This window comes from Peromyscus eremicus, chromosome X (assembly GCF_949786415.1).
Source record: "Peromyscus eremicus chromosome X, PerEre_H2_v1, whole genome shotgun sequence".
Taxonomy (NCBI): Eukaryota; Metazoa; Chordata; class Mammalia; order Rodentia; family Cricetidae; genus Peromyscus; species Peromyscus eremicus.
Window position 1 is genome coordinate 35,443,559 of NC_081439.1, and position 16,996 is coordinate 35,460,554.

At 37.3% G+C, this 16,996-nt stretch overlaps 1 non-coding gene across 1 annotated transcript; it reads right to left on the minus strand.

The window, feature by feature from the left end:
• Positions 1 to 14,698: 14,698 nt before the first annotated feature.
• On the minus strand, positions 14,699 to 14,781 carry Trnal-cag (transfer RNA leucine (anticodon CAG)). Its single transcript has one exon. It is a non-coding gene; the product is annotated as a tRNA-Leu (tRNA).
• Between the last annotated feature and the right edge of the window lie 2,215 nt (positions 14,782 to 16,996).

Genomic DNA, 16,996 nt, shown 5'->3' on the forward strand with positions numbered 1-16,996 from the left:
CAAATTTAAAATATACATGTGGAATTTTTCCCTTCTTTTTTTCTCATTCAATGGCTACCCTACAGTTAAAAGGAAAAGCTGAAAAAGTACACCAGTGTTGCTACACAGGTAATGTTTTTGCAGTTTTGAAAGATGGAATTCATTAATAACATGGCCCTTCTCTATGTCTTTCCATTTTATCTTTCTACTGCTATTTTTGTGTTTTGGCAGCAGATCTTTGCATGGCTTCTTAGATTATTTCTCACAGTTCTCAGAACAAAGAATAATTGTGTCCCAAGGCTGAAGGAACAATGACAGTTGTCCTTCCTTTGATTTAAAAGTGCATCATTGTTTCTACTCTGTGTATTTGCTCCCTTCCTGATTTCATCCCAGAGTTTCTTATCATGTAAAATGTTTGTTTCCAAGTTACTGAAACACACATTGTAAAGAAGAGTTTTATTTATCTCATCAGTACAGGTGCCAAATGCAAGTCATTCAACAATTCTGTGATAAAACATACTCAACACACAATGCTATTATAGTGTTCACGAAATTGATGTGTAACATGTTTACAAAAAGTACCTGTGTCAAAGGTCTCCACAAAATCCCTTACATTTGAAGATTCACCTGAAAGGTTCACAGGACTCAGTACACAAGATTAAAGCTGAATATATTAAGAAGACACAGCTAGATCATAAAAGAAATAGTCTTAAGGAGAATGCGGAAGAATTCATGTACAGACCTTCATCTATACACACTCCTCTCCCTCTTCTTCCCTCCTTCCTCCCTCCCTCGCATCCTTCCCTCCCCTGCCCTCCCTCTCGGCGTTTAGAAGGGATCATACAGGATATTATTTTCCTTCATCAACAAACACTCAGCAATCTTTGCAAGGTTATTCTGCTCAAGGAATCCCGGTATAAACAGTACCTAGGATTGGATTATTACTGATAGTTGTGGACGTAGATATTCTCTACTTGTTATAATAACAACATATCAGAATACCAAAAGACAAGCAAGATTTCTGTATTAAGAACAATGTTGAAGACAGGCGACTGGGGAAATGCCTCAGTGGGAAAAGGCACTTACTGCTGCGCTTGCTGTCGCTGTCCTGAGGTCAATTCCGGAAACCCACATGATAAACAAAGAGAACTGACTCCTGCAAGTTGCCCTCTGACCTCCAAATGTGAGCGCTGGTATACACATCCCACTCCAAACCTTTCCCACACAAATAAATAAATAAATAAATGTAATAAAATTTTTAAAAGAGCATTGTTTATACAGATTAGGTACACGGAGCCACTTTAAAAAATTCTGGGAATAGTGAGTTCCCACCTGCCATTCAAGAGGCAACCCTTACAAATACATTTCTTTTTTAAAAAATAGTATCTTTGTTTATTTTTTGAAAATTTCATACACTTATGAAATATATTTTTTTATTTTATTTTATTTTCAAAATCAAATATAATTAAATATAGTTGTATCATTATCTCCCTTCCCTCCCTCCAATGTGTTTATTCCCTCTCTCATGTATTTATTGCCTCCCCTAACTCTCTCTCAAAATTCGTGGCCCCTTTATCTTTAATTGTTGTGATATATATCATCTTTATTCTTTAATTTTTGTGATATATATATATATGAATAAATTATATAGATAGCTAATTGAAGGGCTCTTCCCTAGCGAAGACTATTTCTCCCAATCTCAGCATCCTTTAGTTGCCTTTTCCTGACTTAGACTTAATCGGGTTATGGGATCAAGAAATGAGCAGTTTGAAAAGAAAAAAATAAATTTCAACAGGTCTAATTGTACAACAAGTTAAACATAGTTAATGGCAATATGCTGTTTGCTTGGAAAAATGTAAAGAGAGTTTAAGTATGTGCTACCACTATAAAATGATAAGTACATAAAATGATAGGTTTGTTAATTAGCTAGATTTAATTTTTCTACAATGTGCATATATTTCAAAACACCATGGTGTGTGTATACACACACATATATGACAGAAACTTGTATTATCTGCGTTAATGCATAATTTCATATTTTATTACAACCTTCAGTTCTAGTTTGATTTTACTTGGCTTTAAGTGATTTCCTGTATTGTGTAAAATTGATTTCATATCAATAATCTTTCTTAACTAAAAATAGATTTTCTGTTCTTATCCTAAGAGCCCCTTTCTCTGATAATATGCATTCTTAAATCTGCATTAAAATCTTTTCTTAATAAACTACAACTGTGCTTAATGAAAAAAATGCATTTGCTAAAATTTAACTATTATTTTATGATGTAAGTTAAGCTCTTTAGCTTTCTGCATCCATGGGCATATATTTTAAGGAGCTAAAGTTTTGTATTTTCTTTGTGCATTATTTATTACTTTTTGTAATATCAGTATTTTATCAAGAATTGACATTTTAAACCATGGTGTCTTTTCTGTCTTTTTTAACATGTATTTTGTTTTCTAATGATGAATAAAAGTAGTGAGGGTAGATGTCTTATTCCTTTGCCAGGAAGAAAAGATTTGAACTTTCACCATGAATTATGATATTAGCATTGGTTTTTCCTATGATGCCATTTAGCATATTGAGAAGGTTCCCTTCTTTTCAGTTTTTCGAAAGTTGCTATTAGGAGTGGTCATTGCAATGTCAAAAACATTTGTCTATGTGTATTGAGGTAATAGTTTGTGGCTTTCATTTATTTATTTAAAGTGTTTTAATATTAAAATATTTTATAGACAAATTGTTTGTTGAAGTAAATATATAACTAAGCCTTTATTTCTGTATGTTGTTATAGTCCCATACTTCTGTGTAGTATATAAACATTTTTCCCATGTGAACTTATATAATCCTTAAAATAATACCATAGTATAGAAATTGCTATAATTTCGAGATGAGACACTGAAACACTAAGTGACTTGCTCAAGCTTACAGTTTGTCAACAGCATAAGTGAGGTCCAAGCAGCTCTCAGAGAATGTATTTCAGAGTTACTGCTTGTAAAATATCAAGAAAATCCATTTCTTTTGGTCTAAGAACTTCCAGAACAACCAGAAAACAAGATAAAACAAAAACAGAAGGATATAGTCTCAGTGAAAAGGATGTCACTCTTTATCTAGGAAGGAGAAAGAGGGTAAAGTCTCAATCCTTTTAAGCATAGTTCATTCTTCTCTACAGTGCCCAGGCAGATGTATAAATTCAACACGCCCTTGACTCCACTTCCCACACACCCTCCCTGCTTGCTACATTGACTCACAGTAAGTTTGTGCACCATCTAACAGACTGAACAGCTTGTCAACCTCATGTACAAATTCAGCTAAAGGAATAAAAATTCAGTATACCAAGACAGGTCTTACTTGCTGTGTGTATATTTAAAGTTAACTTGTACTTGCTATTTATATAGCAGATAAACTGGTTTTTCATAACTTCAGTTATAACGATAATAGTGGCAGATCTCTATACTGAGTTCCTAAGGCAAAAAAAAAAAGCTCTAAGTCACAATGACCTAGGCTCAAGGACTCTTCAAAAGCGGGGGGGGGGGGGGGTTGGAGGGGCACGCAGATAAATAAAAGTTGGAAGTTAAACAGGAAAAAAATCATTTCAATGTGACCATGTAGAAGTATAAGTCTAGGCCGGGCGGTGGTGGCGCACGCCTTTAATCCCAGCACTCGGGAGGCAGAGCCAGGCGGATCTCTGTGAGTTCGAGGCCAGCCTGGGCTACCAAGTGAGTTCCAGGAAAAGGCGCAAAGCTACACAGAGAAACCCTGTCTCGAAAAACCAAAAAAAAAAAAAAAAAAAGAAGTATAAGTCTAAGAACAGTCATGGATACAAAAATAGTGGATTTGAGCTTCCATAGAAGAGGAAAGCAAAAAGATAAGAGTTGAGGGGGCTTTCTTATCATAGTCTTATTGGTGCCAAGGATGTTATTGTAGCTAAGTTGAAATCTTCATTTCCTTCACAGAATGTTCATCCCCAAGTCCTGTGATCATGAAAGAGGATAATCTTTATTCTGCAGACTGTTTGTCTCTCAGACTCAGATCCTTAGAATGTCAGAAATTTGAGGGAAAGAACTCACAGGAAAATAAAAAAGGAGTCAGTTAAGTTAATAATTGGATTTTCTTCGATCTGAAGGGCTTCTGTTGAGTGATGCCCTTGGAAATCTGAACAGAATGGAAAAGGCAACACACTCTTCAGTGCTTTTCACAAAGAGCAGAGGAGTGATTAAAATCAATTAGAATTTCTTGAGAGATAGTTTTCAAAATATAAATGTTACTGCTGTGGGACATGAAGTATAACCCTAATTTGTTGTAGTATGAAAATATTCCCAGGGGTTTTCCATGATAAACATTCCTGTTCTAGAGGAAATTGTCTTACTTAATACTAGCAGACTATGCCTTGTTTAATTCTGTATCCAGACCTCAAAAAATCACTAACAAAGGGTTGGGAGATGGCTCAGCAGGAAAGTATGCTCATTGAATAAGTATGAGGAACTGAGTTCAAGTCCTCAGAACCTACACAAGAAAAACTGAACATGGTCACATATTCCTATAACTCCAGTTCCTGGGGGTGGAGAAGCAGAAAGAGCAAAGATAAGAGGATTGCTGGAGCTTACTAGCCACCAGCTTAACTCTAGATTCAGTGAGAGACCCTGAATCCCAGTGAGACTCCTTCAAGGGAAAAAGTAGAGAGTAATAGGACAGGACACCCAATATTCTACCTTGGGCTCCACCTGCGCACAGACACAGGCATCCACACATACATATGTATCTATAAAACAGACACATATACCACACACACACACACACACACACACACACATACACACAAAGTCACTAACATAGTGTTCCTATATAAAAAGTGACTCAGAATGTAACATTTCTATATTATACCTTTATCTCCTTCAATTTATTGTGTAATAGTGATCTTACAGACAGATACTTAAAAATATCAAAACTGTTTCATTTCTCTGCTTTAACCTACACACATCCTTCTTTACAAAGGGAAATGATTTTACAATTACTGTAACCTGCATTGGAATGATCTAGAGAACACCTTGAAACACAGCATGCTTGGCCACACCACAGTTTCTGATTCAGTTAGCAGAAGTTGGGGCTCTAGCTTTTTCATGTATAACAACTGCCCAGGTAATGCTGGTGCTGGTAGTTTAGGGATCATACTTGAAAGGCCACTACCTCTTTTCTGATTCCATGCAGAAGTTGCTGCAATAGGTTCACCCCTATTCACCTTTATATAATTCTTACCTAGTAGATCTTAGCTTCATAGAATGCTTCTGCTATATTTTTTGGATGTACAGTTTTGACAGCAATACTCTTGTGCTGCCATTTCCTTAGCATTGTGCTCATAATGCATCCTTTTATCCTACCTTATAAATGAGAGATGAGGACATTGTTTTCCACTGTATGATTTTGATATTTACTAGACATTTTGGTAGCAGGAAACACACCTCAGCTCTCACTCTATGATTTTTATCCTCTCTTTTTTATTCTTTAAGTAAGCTCAAATACTTTGACCACCCACTTTCCTACTCTTACAGGCAAAATTTGGTTACTGCAAGACAGGAAAGCATTAAGACTCAAAAGCAAAGAAAGAAACCTCAAGTGGCTGACTATAACAATTTTGAAAGGCAGTTTTGAAAAGCATTCATCTTTTAAAGCAGGGGGAGGATTGTGGATGTTATTTGAAGGGTGCTTCAAAGCTCCAGCATATCCTTTTCTGGTTATTCAATCAAATATTAACCTAAGTACTTTTGTGAAGGGATTTAAAAAATATAGTTACAGTTAGAAACTGATTAACTTTAGAAGAATAACCTTAAGATTCAATGGAATGAGATGAGCCCAGAAAAAAAAAAAAAACAGAAGAGAAGGCAGCAAATTCCAGAAGGAAGATTCAAGTAGCAGACAGAGCCAGAGGAGAGTTATGGTAGAATGTGAGGATGGAGAAATTCAAAGTGCTATAGAAACACAACCTGCTATTACTGGCTTTAAAGATGAAAGGGACCACAAACCAAGGAGCTCAAGCAGTCTCCAGAACTGGAGAATGATTTCTGGATAACACCCAACATAAGTAGAAACAAGGATCTCAAGCCTACAACAACATGGAACTGAATTTTGCTGACAGTCTGATTAAGCTGGGATGGAGAATAACTCCTAAAATATCCAGAGAAATGTACAAGACTGCCAGTACCTTGATTTTAGTTTTCTGCATCCCCAAACAGAGAAACTTGCTGACCTAATGTACAATTGTTTTCTTTTTCTTTTAATTTTTCAGTACCCAGAACCAGGCCAGCAGTCCACCAATTGACGTTTTTTGTTTGTTTTTGGAGACAGGGTTTCTCTGTGTAGCCTTGGCTGTTCTAGAACTCAATCTGTAGACCAGGCTGTCCCTGGACTCACAGAGATCTGCCTGCCTCTGCCTCCCGAATGGTGGGATTAAAGGTGTGTGCCACCACCACCTGACTTCCAATTGACATTTTATCTTCAGCCTCAATCCATGCTTTTGACCTACAGAACTATAATATAGTGAGTTTGTGTTTATAGCTGCAAATTTGTAGCATTTTCTTAGGATACTCATTGAAATCAAAAGGACAGTAGAAATAAAAATGAAACACATTTAAAAAGGTATTTGTACTTACATATGTTGAGGAATGTTGACAAGGTAAATAGAAGTCTAAGGGAGAACAAAACTTCAGTGTTCATGAATTAGACTACTGTACCAAAACACAAATTAAGAAGATGCAACTGTGCACATTTGTTTAATATAATGTACCACACTGTGTTGAGTATTTGGAACCTAGAGCCAAGCATATGTTAGACAAACAATTTACCACTGATCCATGTTCCAAACTCTAGTAATGTATTGTGTGTCACATGAAAGCATCTAGAAAAGAAGACCCAGAACCCCCAAGGAGAACAGTGCATTTTATGCTTCTCTGCTGGATAAATGTGGAGAAACATGATTGAATGAAATAAGGGCATGGTTAAATGGATATAAGAGGGAGCAGGGGGGACTTAGCAAGGCCTCTGGTGATTCTTCTTTGAACCCCTATGTGACATTCCTTTCCTCTGGGTATAGAGTAAGTTCTTTTTAAAATGAGACTTATTTTCAGGACAAGGTCAACTAGGATTTATGACCTTATTCAGAATGTAGTAAAAAAGGGGAATTTTTTCTCATTTCTAGTATTACTTACTTATGTTGATTCTACAAATGCCAAATGTCTTATTTTTAGGCAACGTGTCCTAGATTCCATAAGGAGTCAAAATGTGGTGGAGCTGGATAAATAGCTCATCTGTTAAGAATGCTTCCAAAGGACTCAAGTTCAGTTCCCAACACCTATGTAGAGTGACCCACAGCCATCTATAACTCCAGATCCAGCAGATCGTGTCTTCTTCTGTCATCCATGGGTACCTGTACACGTGTGACACACTTTTACACAGACACACACATATACATACATTTTAAAAGGATAGTGATCTTGAATATATGTAAAACATTCAAATGTTTGTTCAAGACAGTAAGACACTATGAATCCTTTCTAACACCTTTTTTCCGAGATATGGTCTTGTGTATCCCAGGCTGGTTTGATATCATTACGTAGATGAAGATGACCTTGAACTTCTGATCATCTTGCCTCTACTTCCCAAATGCTGGGATTAGACACATGTGCCACCATGTCCAGTTATATTTGGTGCTGGATGTCAAACCTTGGACTTTGTGTATGCTAGTCAAGCACTCTATTGAACCACATCCTCAGTTTCATAATAATCCATTTTGTTAGTTGGTTAGTTAGTTGGTTAATGATTATTTTTTAAAATTTATGCAATGAATTATAATCATATTCTTTCTCCTTCCAGATACCCACCCACCCAACTTCATGACCTTTCTTTCTCAATTTCTAATGAAACTTGTGATTAGCTAGCCATTTCCTTCTTTTATTAGCATCATCTAATAAAATTGGATTCATGTCTTTCATGTAATTCAGAATTTCTTCTCTTGTCAAAGTAGCTCCCAAGTCTTGCAGGAGTGTCACTCTACTGCATTCTGTGTTGAGGATTTGGATTTTGTTATCTGAATATCAGATATTAAAATACTATAGTCCAAAGACTGACTTTGCTGATGTATCTATTCTTTACTAACATTTCTAACCTTGGTTGTGTGAAATGCATGAGTATTTTGCTTCTCTCCTAGCATTGACTGAACCAAACTGGAGAAGGCACTACTATGGCAGGAACAGCCTCTCAAGTGAAAAACATTTATTGAGAATTTCTTTGTTGTTGTATGGTGAGCATAAATCATCTATCATTCTAGATAATTAAATGCTGTAACTTGTCATACCATGACAATGGGCATAATGTATATTGTTCTTCCAAGTTAGTATGAATGTTTATCTTGGCTATATTCCAAGTGGCTATATTCCAGTGTCTTGGATAGTGGCAGGGAAAAGCATAGGCAATGCAAAAATCAGGGCCCTCTGGAGCTTACAATATGCTAGGGATGTCAGACAGTAAACAACTAATGAAGAACAATGTGGTGTAATGTTAAAATACTGTTAAAGTGCTATGGGAAAAACAAAACAAAGAAGAATTCCCCCATTTCTCTTCTCTCTGTCTCTCTCTGTCTCTGTCTCTCTTTCTGTCTCTCTGTCTCTCTCTCTCTCTGTCTCTTGGTCTCTCTCTGTGTGTTTGTGTGTGTGTGTGTCACTGTGAATGAAAATGTGTTCATTTTTAAAAAGTCTCAATAATGTTACTCTTTTATTGAGGTGGACTCTCTTCTGTGGGATGTCTTTCTGTTTGCTGTGAATATGTGTTGCTCTGATTGGTTGATAAATAAAGCTGCATTGGCCTATACCAAGGCAGCTTAGTGGCAGGCAGGAATCCAGGCATATATATGGGAAGAAGAAAGGCAGAGCGAAGGGTAGATGCAAGGTAGCAGCCCAAGGAGCAACATGTAATGGGATGCAGGTAAAGCCACAGAACATGTGGCAAAACAAAGATTAGTAGAAATGGGTTAATTTAAGATATAAGAGCTAGCTAGCAAGAAGCCTGAGCCATTAGGCCATACAGTTTGAAAGTAATATAAGCCTCAGTGTGTTTACTTGGGGCCAAGCGGCTGCGGGACATGAGTGGGAGAGATTTGACCCTATCCGCAGGGCTGGCTAAGACAGGAGAAACATCTGACTACAACTCTCTGTATGTTTTCCAATCAGGTCTTGAACATCTGGGCCCAGGTTGTCCTCCTGCTTCAGAGTCCCATGTATCTAGGAATACAGGAAGTACCACCACACTGGGCAGAAATTGGGTTCTGAACAGAGATATGTAGAGGGTATGGTAAAAACAATATAGGAAAATCTTGGAGGAGAAAGTTTGAAACACAGAGGAGAGAAAATACACAGGATCAGAAGAGGGAGTGTACATGCTGTCAGAATTGTTAGGGTCAGAGCCTGGGTCCTGGTAGACCTAACAAGCCAGACTCAGCCACCCATCTTCAATTGGCCAATTAAAAAGACAAGTAATAGAAAGAAGCAGAAAAAAGACGTATTCTTAATGTGTCCACATTGGGAAGAAGAGCAAAGATCCAGTGACCCACCACACCTCCCCAAGTCCATCTTCAGGTTTCTGACACGAAGTTTAAGTACAAGGAAAACACTATTCATCACTAAGTAGTCCCAGTCAAAGTATGGTTCTGGCAATTGCTGAACCATCATTGTCTTGGCTCTAGTCTCTAATGTAAAGTGGTATGACAAGTTGTCAGAATCATGAGAAATCTCTTCCCAGTAAAAAAGTTTCTGTTGGCCTGGTATCAGGCTTCAGACTTTTCCTTCTCCCAGTATGAGATTACTGGAGAAATCTCATATTTTTCTTTTTAGATTTATGTGTGAGCATTTTGCTTGCATGTATATCTGTGCACCACATGTGTGTCCCATGCCCACAGAAGTCAGAAAAGGGCATCAGATTACCTGAAACTGGCATTATTAATGGCTGTTAGCCACTGTGTAAGTGCTGGAAACTAAACCTGAGTCCTCTATAGGAGTATCAATGCTCTTAACCACTGAGCCATCTCTCTAGCCCCAAATTCCAGTTCTTTGGGGACCATTGTCTCAATAGTCTGATAAGCAAAGGGAAAGGCACAAGTATTTTTTCATAATAACTTTCTTGATGCCAGGATAGTTACATATATATCTAGTGTGCCCCAGGTAACAGAAGGGCAGGAGTAAGATCGAGGAGGTTTTTTGTGAGGCATTATGAAGACTTTATCTTTGAGAGACAGAATGTAATGAGGGTGAGATCACTGCAGTAGTAATGATTTGACTCTGGTTTCATCAGAATGCACTGCAGCTACTCTGTTGAAAGTAGACTGTTGGGGTAAGAACAGAAGCAGGGAGACTGGTATCTTGTTCACTTGGAATAATAAAGTAACAAACCTCTCAAGAGAAGTCCTATGAAATATGGCACATGTCTCTATGAAACATTAGATGAATCCTGTGTCCATTGGGAGCCTACTCTCACCAGTCAAAAATGCTGTGAGTAGATAGCTATAGTTAATTGAAACCAAAAACTAGAATTAAATATGAAGCAAAGCTATGAATATATATTTATGTTATAAATGTAAAGCAAAATATCTTATCATGCCATAATGAGCATTTCACATTAAAACTGATCTTCATGGGATGTTATATGATAATAAAATCTATATATTTTCTCTGCCTCTAGTTTCTAACTTAGAGTTCCTAAAAATATGTGCTGTTTCTTGACTGATAGGGGTCTTAGGTTTATACTTTGATTTTTACTTTTGTTTTTATTTTCATTTTCTAAAAAAAGACATTCATTTTTATTGTCTATGTCTAAGTGCTTTGCATGCATGTATTTATGTGTACTATGTGCATGCCTGCTGCCCACAGAGGCCAGAAGAGGTGTTATATCACCTGGACTTACAGCTCGCTGTAAGCTGCCTTGTAAGTTCTGTAAACAGAATCTGGGTTCTCTGGAAGAGCAACAAGTGCGCCTAACAGCTGAACCACCTCTGCCATACTATGTTTTGATATTTTATCTTTGATAGTATCCCCCAACTTAACTCTACCAGTCTCTTAAGATTTCCTGGAGTATCCTTTTCTAATAAAGTGAATCTTGGATGGATTATGAATTGGGACTGGTCTTTCATGACTAGAAGGTTTGAAGTTTTCAGCTTCACCCACTCATCCTCCATGAAGAGGAGAAGGACTGGAATTCGAATTAATAATAGATAATGAAGCCTCTATAAAAATCCCTGGGGATTTTGGAGAACTTCTGACTTTGTCAACACATGAAGGCAGTAAAAAGGTGATGTACAAACCTCTGCTTCTACAAACCTCTGCTTCTACATAATTTGTTGTATATATCTCTTCATCTGACTTTTAAAATCAGTATCATTCATAATATCCTTTACAAGGACTCATTAACCATAAGCACAGTGGATAATTGTATCCTCTGATTTTGTCAATGATAGCAGGAATGGTAGCAAAGTGCCCTCTCTGGCAGTAGCCTAAGAAGTTGCCTTCTCACTATGGGACTTTCACTCAGGCAAAACTAGGATTCTTGGCTTCACTGAATAAAAGAATTTCAGATTGAGCCACTGTGAAGCAGAACTGGATTTTATCAAAAGACCTTTTAAACATGGATCTTAAGTACAGGCGTAATATAAAGAGAGATGCTCTCAGGGAACAAATAAGATACACCCAAGCATGATTATGGATTTCTTAAGAGATGATCACACTTATGTGTCTTTTCAATGGATATCTACATCTATCTCTCGATATATGTTTTAGTAGCCTTTAATTCCATCTTTAAAGATTTTCAGAAGCCATTTTATGAAACAAAATCAAATCGAAGAGTGTAGTCTACAAGTTTAGAAGGTCAGTTTTTCTTTGTAGACAAACTTGACTGTGCTAAATTGACAGATGAGAAATGAGTGCTAAAAGTTGATGTTACATGTTATTCTGGCTCTAAGTAAGCACAGATAGGTTCCCTATGTCATACATTGCTCCTGTGGCATTTTTCCTTATGAATGTTGCGTTAAGCTGCTCAGCTCCATGACACTATCAGGAGGGGAGGCAAGTTGGATGTCAGAATAAAGGAGCATCTCTTCTTTTGGTGGTTTTCTTCCTATATCTTTCTACCCTGCCTCAAGTGACCCAGCAAACTACTGAACAGGAGGAAGAGGTTGTGGAATCCTGCAATTTATACCCAAACTGGACAGACATTGTTGATTTGTTGGGAAATTCACCACTTGTGATTGGCATTTGGAAAGCAGGAAACAAAATTGTGGAAACAGCTCTTCTTTGTTCCTTGTTTGTTTATTTGTTTTTTGAGACACAATTTCTCTGTGTAGGCCCGGATGTCCTGGAACTGGCTCTATAGACCAGGCTGGCTTTGAACTCAGAGGTCTGCCTGCCTCTGCCTCCTGGAGTGCTGGACTAAAGGCATGTGCCACCAGCATCTGGCTGGACACAGCCCTTACTATTGTGTCTGAATATTATGTCCAGGTAGACAGTGTCAGAAGTTCAATGATAAGCTATTCAGACAGTGTTGGAGAATCAGCTAGTAGAGAATAGCAGGTAACTATACACATCTGGGTCATACAAATGTGCTGTGGTATTGTAAATGATGTGTTCTGAGAAGATGAAGACTATTGAGAGTATAATAGGAAGAAATAGGTTATTCTGTTTCACATGGGTACTTGTTTTTGAAATTGAAATTTTCACTGAACAGCTATATAAAATATGCAAATGTCCCAGTGTATTTGCTAAGTCAAACCAAGCCAATAGTTTTGTGCCAAAATTGTTCTTTTGTTTTAACAAAAAGAAAAACATGCTCTCTCATGCAGTCTTTTGAAGAGTGACAGAATGTGCTTGAGATAACAGGTAACCAAGTGAAAATACAGGAGACACAACATACACGCGTGCGCATGCACACACACACACACACACACACACACACACACACACACACACACATGAATTTGATGAAAATCAAAATGAAGTCTTTTCTTGAAGTGTGAACATCTGAGACATAAGCTAAATTAAAGTCTGTAAGGATATTGTTGCAAATACAGCCTTGAAGCATCTTTACCACAGCAATTTAGAAAAGTGATCCCTACTTCTTAACCAGAAACAAAATATCCAAGCAAAAAGGAAGTTCATAATTAACGATTTTCAATGTCTGGTCTATGTTCAATGTTAACAATATTCAATGCTTTCTTCTGTACTCATTTTTTATTTTATAATTTAATTTAATTTTACATATCAGCCACGGATTCCTCTCTCCTCCCTCCTCCAGCCCCCCGCCCTCCTCCAGCCCACCCCCCATTCCCATCTCCTCCAGGGCAAGTACTCATTTTTTTATCTCATTTAAATAGTGACCAAAATACTATACTCTGGTTTCCTAAAGTAAGAGGTAAACTTAGGAGAAGCTTCACTGAAAGGCATCTTCTGCATTTTGTCATGCAGTCATTAAACTGGAAAAATCATCTTGTTTTCTACAATAGACATCTGCAACTACAGATGTCAGTGGAATACTACACTCTTTAACTGAGGATTATCCATGAAAGATGAACATTTTTCCACACTTTCCTGGGCCCAAACCACCAATTTGATCTTAATTCTATTCTCAGTGTGGTCACATTAAATAAATCTCTTCTGCTTTCCTTTATTAATTTGACTGAGATGATGTGACTTATCAAGTTTAATTGGTTTCCCAAGGACAGGTAGCTGAACCTGGCTTGAGGCACAGGCCGTGACACCCCAAATTCAATAACATAAATTATGCAGACAGTAAGATCTTCTTGTAATTGGTGATCTCTTAGGTTCAATAACATATAGTTCTTATAACAATACTGCTCTTAGTTGTGGGGTGAAGACAGACTTCAAGAGAGCAAGGATATCAAGCAGATGATTAGAGTGATCCAGTCACCCTGGATCATATGGTAAAAAAGGACGTCAGACAGTGCATATCAAGTAAAGCAAGTAGTATTTTCTATATGATGTAAAGAAAGAAATATGAGAAGGATTCCTCTGAAGCTTCTGACTTTAGCAATGGGAAGAGTTTCATAAGTTGAGATGGGAACATGTGACATGGTGGAAGAGACTTTGGTGACCATATCAAGAATTCACTTGCAGGAAACTTATTTTTCAATGTTTATTAACAGATGAGAAGGCAGAATATGTGTTTCAGAGGCTGAGTGATATATAGACGAAGTGCTAAGAACTATTAAATTCCTCTTTAAAGTTCTAAGGCTCTCTCAGGGCATTTGAAGTTGGAAAGTAGCTGGCAATAGGAAATTGGTCCCTTTGAGGTTTGTGGCAAGAATTTAAAGAGAGTCATCAGCATAGCTGTAAGCGTTTTTCAACTAAAATTTGCAATAAGAAAACATGTAAAGCAGAAAAAAGGATATGATCAAGGTTATAGTTGTATTAAGGAAGTACCTTCGAATGAAAATTAGTCAAAGGAGTTGAAAATACATGTAAATAAATGAAGAAACACATACTGGAGATACACATTTAAATACTTTTTTTTTTTTTGGTTTTTTGAGACAGGGTTTCTCTGTGTAGCTTTGCGCCTTTTCCTGGATCTTGCTCTGTAGACCAGGCTGGCCTCGAACTCACAAAGATCCACCTGCCTCTGCCTCCTGAGTGCTGGGATTAAAGGTGTGCGCCACCACCGCCCGGCGTCCAAAGTAAGTGTTGTCAGAAGTGGGATTCGAACCCACGCCTCCAGGGGAGACTGCAACCTGAACGCAGTGCCTTAGACCGCTCGGACACCCTGACATAAATACTTTTTACTGATGTACACACAGCACAAAAACTTTAAAGATGCCTAGTTTACGTGATTGTAGCTAAAGTAGTTCTTTCCTGAGATGGTATTTCCTTTTAACAGGATTTCCTGAAAGTCAACCTATTTGCAAAACACATAAGAATGATTTTTTTTTTTGGAACTTCTTGTAAACCAAGTATTTCCTTGAGGTACTTGATGTGTATTACAAATTCATCTTAAAGATTCATTCTGGTGCAGGAAATTTGAAGAGTGATTATTGCCAATGTAAAATCGTTTTGTCCAAATTTAGAGCTCTTCTCTATGAAAAAAGAATTGTGAAATAAGTTCATAGTATTTGTGGTCTTTCTCATAGTACCTGATGTGATATTCAGAATAAAATTCAGAAACGTTGAACCAAGGCCACTCTTTTGCTTCGGATATTAATACAAAAGATGTAGAAGACAGGTATAAGGGAAATATTCAAGTAAATAAAACCATACTTTTAGGAATTCTTGACTGTAACGTTATGTTATTAAACTTTTGGGGTTGCAAGCTGTGCCTCAAGTCATGTCTGGCCATTGTCAATATACCAATTAAAAGACTGAAATTAAAAGTAAAAAAAAAAAGGAGATTTTTGCCACTGTGGAAATTTATGAGAGGCACAGTAAAGTAATCAAAATGGCCAGTCCATGGGTGGTAAGGGAAAGTTTATTCCTAACTGCCAACGATGTCTTAGGGAAAGCAGAGAGATGTGAGACAGAAAAATCTCTACATTTATAAAGAGAAAGGGTATCTGGGGAGGGACAAGTGTGAGCTGAACCAGTCTGGAAGTTTTAGGTTAGAGGCAGGGATGAGAGGGGCCAGAATACTAGTGTAGACTTTGAAATGCATAATGGGCACTTGTGAGAAGGGACCTAGGAAGTATGGAGGTTATCATGAACTTCGATATGCTGATAGATGTAGTGGGTATATGTAAATAGAGAGCCATATGTCTCCTTTTGGTGGAGGTAGGTGAAATTACTCCTTTATGGGGGAAGGAAAACCTATTTCACAAGTTCCTGAGGGATGGTGACTGTTACTTAAACACCAGAAATCCTTCTACTTTTACAGTCCAGCTTGAGATGGGCCTATACCCAATTTTGGAGCAAATTAGTGGGCCTGCCATTTAGTGGGGAATAGGATACCCTTTGGAAAGAAGGACAAGTAAGACTTAGGGGGTTCACTGGATTTTTTTGGCTCCTTAGTTAATTGACTTATTGAAGACAGGTGGCCAGACGTGGCTTTGGATACAGATTGTCATTTCCAAGTTCAGTAACAGAGAATCTGGAGTTCATTGGGCTCAATTGTTCTTCCAGTCTAGAGATAAATGCAGTCATTAGGATGTGTCCACTATTGAAAAATAACTTTCCTGTATAAATCAGCTAATTCCATAGTGAGGCCTTACTATTTGCTTTTTGTAGTGATTCTGGTTTTGTTTCTCTAAATCTGTCAGTATGGGTCTCAAATCTTCCAAATCAAGCTCAAATAAACAATCAAACAACCACAATTCACTGTCAAATTTCAAAGCCATATGCAACAAATATAAAGACATGTCAGAGGTCAGCATCAGTCTAGCAACTTACACTGACTATTGGACTCTGTATTCCTATTTGTATCAGAAATATAAAGTCATATTTTTGCCCAAAGATGTTTAAACATTTCATAATACATTGAGAGTTTTAACTCTATTGATTAACGCACAACACATTAATTTAGAGTAAGATTCCATTACTTTTTCTGATGGCTCGGTTAACACTGTTAATTGATATTGAACAACAAGCCCCTTGAATATTTTTCACATTAATGCTATCAAACTCAGTCTCCTGAATCCTGTACTAGTAATCAATCCTTTGGACTTTGGTGCTAAGCTCTTGCTTTCCCTTAGTAGGCCTCACCTTGTTGATTTTACCAACTCTTTCTACTCTACTGGGTACTTTAACAATTTTGATTTAACTTTCTGAGTTCTTAATCAATGTTTCTGTGCAAAAAGTAGTTAATATAGTAGGTCTCAAACTATAGTCTATCTGAAAACTTGAATTTATGAAAAATTCTTAACATTTCGTAGTTGATTAAAGTGCTTTAAGTCCTCAGATTGTTTATGCAACAATGTGGCCATATATTATCTTTTGAGAGTCTGAACTTTTTGGCATATGATAGGTAGAAGTATCTATGTTACCAACTCCATTAGAA